Source organism: Bison bison, unplaced genomic scaffold (assembly GCF_000754665.1).
Source record: "Bison bison bison isolate TAMUID 2011002044 unplaced genomic scaffold, Bison_UMD1.0 scf7180017864326, whole genome shotgun sequence".
NCBI lineage: Eukaryota > Metazoa > Chordata > Mammalia > Artiodactyla > Bovidae > Bison > Bison bison.
In genome coordinates, this window is record NW_011494898.1 from 35,500 (window position 1) to 42,849 (window position 7,350).

The window sequence follows — 7,350 nt, forward strand, 5'->3', positions numbered from 1 at the left end:
AGTTCAGTTTGGTCCAGGTCAGTTCAGTCGTTCAGTCGTGTCCGACTCTTTGCGACCCCATGAACCAGAGCATGCCAGGCCTCCCTGTCCATCACCAACTCCCGGAGCCTACCCAAACTCATGTCCATTGAGTCGGTGATGCCATCCAACTATCTCATCTTCTGTTGTCCCCTTCTCCTGCCCTCAATCTTTCCAGCACCAGGGTCTTTTCAAATGAGTCAGCTTTCCTATCAGGTGGCCAAAGTATTGGAGTTTCAGCTTTAACATCAGTCCTTCCAATGAACACCCAGGACTGATCTTCTTTAGGATGGACCGCTTGGATCTCTTTGCAGTCCAAGGGACTCTCAAGAGTCTTCTTCAACACCACAGTTCAAAAGCATCAATTCTTCGGCACTCAGCTTTCTTTATAGTCCAACTCTCACATCCACACATGACTACTTGAAAAATAATAGTCTTCATTAGATGGACTTTTGTTGGCTAATGTCTCTGCTTTTTAATATGCCGTCTAGGTACGTCATAACTGTCCTTCCAAGGAGTAGAAGTGAAGTGAAGTCGCTCAGTCGTGTCCGACTCTTTGTGACCCCATGGACTGTAGCCTACCAGGCTCCTCTGTCCAAGGAGTAAGCGTCTTTTAAAATTTCATGGCTGCAATCACCATCTGCAGTGATTTTGGAGCCCCCAACAATAAAGTCAGCCACTGTTTCCACTGTTTCCCCATCTATTTGCCATAAAGTGATGGGACCGGATGCCATGATCTTAGTTTTCTGAATGTTGAGCTTTAAGCCAACTTTTCCACACTCCTCTTTCACTTTCATCAAGAGGCTTTTTAATTCTTCTTCACTTTCTGCCATAAGGGCAGTGTCATCTGCGTATCTGAGGTTATTGATTTTTCTCCTGGCAATCTTGATTCCAGCTTGTGCTTCCTCCAGCACAGCATTTCTCATGATGTACTCTGCATATAAGTTAAATAAGCAGGGTGACAATATACAGCCTTGATGTACTCCTTTTCCTGTATGGAACCAGTCTTTTGTTCCATGTCCAGTTCTAACTGTTGCTTCCTGACCTGCATACAGGTTTCTCAAGAGGCAGGTCAGGTGGTCTGGTATTCCCATCTCTTTCAGAATTTTCCAGTTTATAAATAAACAGTTTTCCAATAAACTGTGGAAACTCCCTATGGCCAAGATCTATTTGCTAGTGGCAGGAGTGATGCTCTGTTCCATTCCTGCTTGTCCTCTGGACAACAAAGAAATCTTCACACATTTAAGACAGATGAAAACGATCCCCTCTTTGTCATGCCTAGAGCACAGACACGACTTCAAGTTTCCTTGGAGAAGAGAGAATATCAGCCCAATCCAGATGACTCAAGGCACCAGTTATCACCAACGGATGCTCCAGCAGATCTCAGCCTCTTCACCACGGAGAGCAGCTGTGCTGCTTGGAACAGCAGCCTTCTCGACAAACTGCTCTCCAGCCTGAATCAGAGCCTGGAACAGCTGGAAGAAATGACTGTGGATTGTCCCGATTTGGGAATTGCTGTCCGGAAGTATTTCCAAGGTATCCATCTCTACCTGAAGGGAAAGGAATACAGCCCCTGTGCCTGGGAGGTTGTCAGAGTAGAAATTGAAAAGTATCTTTCCCTCATGTAAGAATCCTCAAGAAAAGTCAACAGATAAAATGAAAATTATACTTGTGACACTCTCCACTCAATCAGACTATTGTTTGCTTAAGACTCCAAAGTGATCATCTGTTTGCTTACAAGGTGAAAAATGACTGAAATGAAAATCACAATTTTACAAAAATATTTAGACAGAATAACACAATCTCTTTTCTTTACTAAACAATTTTATAACATAATGTAAAAGATCTTTTTATGTGTTTTGTGGGTATTTGCTATTTTCAACATACGAAATTTATTTTTTTATGGAAAAGTTTTTAAGATAGTATGTTGTTAAAGGTATTTGTCAGTTAACCTAACGCTTAGTCTCTGTAACAGGTAAAAGCAAAGTGTCAGGAATTTGATTCTAATGGACACTTTTCTTTCCTTTTTGAAGAGCACAATGCAGGCCTTCTTGATCAGGTGAATCTTGTAACTTGCTCTCCTTCAAGCAGTGAGTTGAGGACATGGGTCCCCTTGTTTTGCATTTTTCCTATCATCAACATGTGACTCTGAATTTCTCTGTAGCACTTGAGTCTATTCTCCTTGAAGGCAAAGAGAAAAGTCTAGTGGATCACATGGGATGCTTCCAAGGATCAGGACCAGATCGGGTAATAGCACTTCTCACATTACATGGCCTGGACTTATCCTCATGGGAATCTTACTGCAAGGAAGTTGGGAAATAATTGGATGATTAAGAGAGGAGAAGACAAGTTCAGTGCACAAGACCATTTTTTCATTTTTGCACTATTTGTCCTAATGGAGCTCTGGGTGGGTGTGCAAGGGGAAATCCAATGTTCTTGCTTGCACACACTCTGACAAACTCTTATATCACAGTTTCAGCTTGGAGAAGATGACAGAGCTGTCACTCAGAGTTCACAGCATCACAGACTATTTGAAAGAAGCATTCAGGTTGAGTCCCAAAGGCATAGGCCAATGAGGAGAACATCTACAAGTGTAGACAAAGTGTTTCCTTATTACCTGAGGGAGACAAGGAAAGAATGATCAGGCAGCTCCTTGCAAGTACTTGAGAATCACTGAACTAAAAGGGGACAGTGGGTCTTCCACTCATCACACCTTCCAAATATTAAAAACACAAACTTGAATAAAATATTCCTATAAATGATCTTTAGAAAAATGCCTCTCACAATATTCCACTGTAGCTTCCCTTGTAGAACCATGAGGAATCTTTAAAGTATCTTTAGATTTTTGTCTTCTCACATCCTATTTAATAGATGTTGGTGTTACTCTTTCTCCTACCATTGTCATCATTGTGAATTGACGTTACATAAATATGGTTGAGCTCAAGCAGTGATAGGGCTCAGACTAGATGTCTAGGAAATGGGGTTGAGTTGGATGTGTCTCTCCCTATAGCTATTTTACAGACTCCTGAGAGGTATTCTGAAGATACAACAGATCAGGCCAGATCTCACTATTTGGGCTTCTTCAACAAAATAGCATAGACTGGGTAGTTTGTAAAAAGCAGAAATGTATTGCTCACAGTTCTAGAGTCTGGAATTCTAAGATCTGGGTGTCAGCTTGGCCCAGTTCTTGTGAGAGCCTGCTTCAGGTCTCACACTGTAGAGTTCTTTCTTGTATAATTGCAGGACCGGAGAGGGAGGATTTTATATCCACATCTTTTATAAGGGCACTAATCCCATTCTTGAGACCTCCATATTCACACCCTAATCACATCCCTAAGGGTTTGTCACCTAATACTGGAGATTAGGACTTCAAGATAAGAATTTTGTGGGGACTGAAACTTTCAGACCAGAAAGGTCACTGAAGGCTACATACTTGACATCTAGAAGAGAGGACATAGTTATGCTGAGTAAATAAAGGAGAATGAGCAATTTCTCATTTCTCAATTTCTGCCAAAGGAGCAGACAAAGGACTCAGAATCCAAACTCTGATTTTGAACCTGAAGTAAGAGTTTAATTCTCATATGCCAAATTTTGGAAATCAGACTGGAATGGAGCCCACCATCCCATGGAGGGGAATGAAGATACAGGATGAAGATGGCCATTCATCATTCTTTGTGAGGAATCTCCAAAGAACATCAGGATGAAAGTAGTAATTGCCACGTCAGTAAGGATGCACCAAACAGTAATGTGGGAAATTGTCTGGTAGCTGTTCACTGTGAATCAGGGCAAGCTTGAGTTCAGATACATGGCTCTGTAGATGACACCAGGCTTATTCTTTTCTATCATGACCTAGTAGAGGACAAATTAGAGACAAGGCATCCTCCTGTGTGTCAGAGGTATCTGACTCTTAGTGACCCCATGGACCGTAACCTGCCTGGCGCCTCTCTTCATGGGAGTCTCCAGGCAAGAATATTGGGGTGGTTTGCCATGCCCTTCTCCAGGGGATCTTCCTGACCCAGGGATTGAACCCACAAATTTTACGCATTGGCAGGCGGGTTCATCATGACTAGCACCACCTGGGAAGCCCAGGCAAAAGCTGAAGATTGTGCTGCTCTTGCCATTTGAATCCCTAGAGCTATATGCACCTTCAAGGAAAGAGAATCCTACTGGTTTTATCAATAAACATAGTAGGCATTATTTAAAAAAATAATAATTTTATTTACTTATTCATGGCTGTGCTGGTCTTCCTTGCTGCTAGGGCTTTTCTCTAGTTGCAGTGAGTCGGGGCTGTTCTCCAGTTGCAGTGTGTGGACTTCTCAATGCGGTAGCTTCTCTTGTTACAGAGCACAGGTCTAGCGCTCTTTGGCTTCAGTGGTTGTGGCACATGGGCTCAGTAGTTGCAGTTCCCCAGCTCTAGAGCACATGCTCTATAGTTGTGGCTCATGGATTCAGTTGCTCTGCGGCACCTGGGATCTTCTCAGGTCAGGGATTTGACTGGTGTCTCCGCATTTCAGGCAGATACCACTGAGCCACTAGGGAAGACCCTAGTAGGCGTTACTGATACTAGTAGGAGTAGAGTAAAAATATTAGCTATTGTCTATTACAACCCTAACAGATATGTTCAAAAGGAAGCAAAATAGCTCGGTCATCTGTAAATACCTCCCAGTGGTAGGAGGAAATCTGAGAAACTGCTCTAGTGGAAACTGCTTGTTGCTCGATTATACTGGGCCTGGTGCCAAAGAGCTCAGAGACAGTGAGACGGAGTCTGGTCACTACAGGGCTGATTTGTCAAAGATGCTCACAACCTATTGCCTGAAGTTTGGAACATAGAGGCTGAGGCAACAGAAAATTCACTGTAAAAATCAGAAGCAGAACTGAAAGCTAATTCTTCCCATGAAAAAAAATCAATATTTATCCGGTTCTGAATAAATCACAGAGGTGTTCCTTTTGTTTGAAAAGAACAGACTTGGATTGGAACCTTGAATGTCCCCTGGGAAATCTAAATTTAATGCAACAATAAAGAGATAGATTCAAATGGACGGTGACTCCTAAATCATGCTTTCTCACTGGGGATGATATGTTTCCACGTTTGCAGACGTTTGTTTTTTGGAATATGAGCAAATCCTGTCATTACAATTATTTGTGGTACTTCAAAGCTCAACCAGATATAACAAACTCTTACTCCTTAGTATTTATTTCTGTATTTGGTCTTTCTAATCTATTATGCACAAGGGAAGCATTGAGATTGAGTTCAAGGAAGAAAAACAAATGATGTACGCCAACAGTGGTACAACCTAAGGTGACTTGATGGCTCATTGGAGAACCTTCTCTCCATCAGTTGTGTGATCTCAAAGTCATATCGTGAGAGGTGGCCTTTCCATACTTATGAGCAACCATTGGCTGTCTTGTGGATGTTGCTTGTGTTTGAGTTTCAGTGTGATTTGGACTCTGGAAATTAAATACAAATAGAAATTTTTATTTGTAAATAAAATTAAAAATTACATTTTATTATGTAATTCTACTAGAGTTGTTCAACATATCCATAATTGTGGTGAGTGGTAAACAGAAGAAAATGGTAACAATATCCAGATGACTATCTAACAGGCAGTGAAGTAACAATTCTTTTTTTGATATGAAGTGAAATTAAATGTTAAGTACCTAAAATAAATATGAAAGAAATAAGTTTTTCAATGATTCTGAGCAGCTTTGAATGACTTTTATATATGTCTATACTTTGGTGTTATTATAAAATATTTATCTAAATTTTACTTGAATATGTAATTTGATAATTCCTACTTATATAAGTAAATATGTTACATAAAAAGTCACTCTGAAAACTTAGTTTTAAAGTTAAATTAAAATTCAGTAGCTCTCAGATTTAAGTTACAGCTGAAATTTTAACTCTGCACTGAATTTAAAGAGTAAGATTTGCACTTTCTTTTTCTATCTACAGAGTAGAGATATCCATAGGTTACATAAATACATACACAATATATCAGTGTTATCAAAATTTCATGGGGTGGGGAGGAATTAGGAAAAAAAAATATCTAAAAAGGCTCTGTGGGCAGAAGAAATAAGGGTAACATGAAAAAAAAAAAAAAAGGTTGAGAAATTCTGCCCTAACCCACTTGGAGAGTACAAAATGAAAAGCAAAGAGAGAAGTGGGAAGTAAGAGGGAACTTTCATAATATGGAACCCATGGGCTCCTATTTAAGACAGGCCTGAAGGAAGGTTTTCAGGGAACCTAGAGAGCAGGTTCAGAGTCACCCACCTCCCCAGGCCACAAGCATCTGCAAGGTCCCCGATGGCCCCAGCCTGGTCCCTCCTCCTGGCCCTGCTGCTGCTCAACTGCAACGCCATCTGCTCTCTGGGCTGCCACCTGCCTCACACCCACAGCCTGGCCAACAGGAGGGTCCTGACGCTCCTGCGACAGCTGAGGAGGGTCTCCCCTTCCTCCTGCCTGCAGGACAGAAATGACTTCGCATTCCCCCAGGAGGCTCTGGGTGGCAGCCAGTTGCAGAAGGCTCAAGCCATCTCTGTGCTCCACGAGATGACCCAGCACACCTTCCAGCTCTTCAGCACAGAGGGCTCTGACACCACATGGGACGAGAGCCTCCTGGACAAGCTCTGCGCTGCACTGGATCAGCAACTCACTGACCTATAAGCCTGTCTGAGGCAGAAGGAGGGGCTGCGAGGGGCTCCCCTGCTCAAGGAGGATTCCAGTCTGGCTGTGAGGAAATACTTCCACACAATCACTCTCTATCTGCAAGAGAAGAGACACAGCCCTTGTGCCTGGGAGGTTGTCAGAGCACAAGTCATGAGAGCCTTCTTTTCCTCAACAAACTTGCAGGAGAGATTCAGGAGAAAGGACTAGCACACACCTGGTTCAACACGGAAATGATTCTCATGGACCAACAGACCACACTTCCTCCTGCGCTGCCATGTCAAGGACTCTGATTTCTGCTGTCATTGCACCCTGAATTGAATCAGGTTGTCAAATGTTTTCAAGAAGTTTAAGCTACATCATGTTCTATTCTACAGGCACTAGGCCCTCACAAATGCCCAAGCTGATCTATTTATCTATTTATCTACCTATTTATAAAGATTTAAATAACTTTTGTTCATATAATAATATGTGAATCTTTACACAGTGGTTTCAGAAAAAAAAAATACATACTTTGTATTTAGTCAATTTATTATTTTCTTTGTTCATTAAATTTTTGGGGTATAGAAAATTTCTATTTTTTATTATTATTATTTTTAATTACATTGTGTCATATATATATAGGGGGTTCCCTGGTGGGTCAGCTGGTAAAGAATATGCCTACAATG

The 7,350-nt window shown here is 41.6% G+C and overlaps 2 pseudogenes; both read left to right on the top strand.

Annotated features, from left to right (window-relative positions):
* The first annotated feature begins 1,173 nt into the window (after nt 1-1,173).
* On the top strand, nt 1,174-1,646 carry LOC104998263 (annotated as a pseudogene).
* A 4,676-nt stretch (nt 1,647-6,322) lies between these two features.
* On the top strand, nt 6,323-6,892 carry LOC104998235 (annotated as a pseudogene).
* Nucleotides 6,893-7,350: the final 458 nt, after the last annotated feature.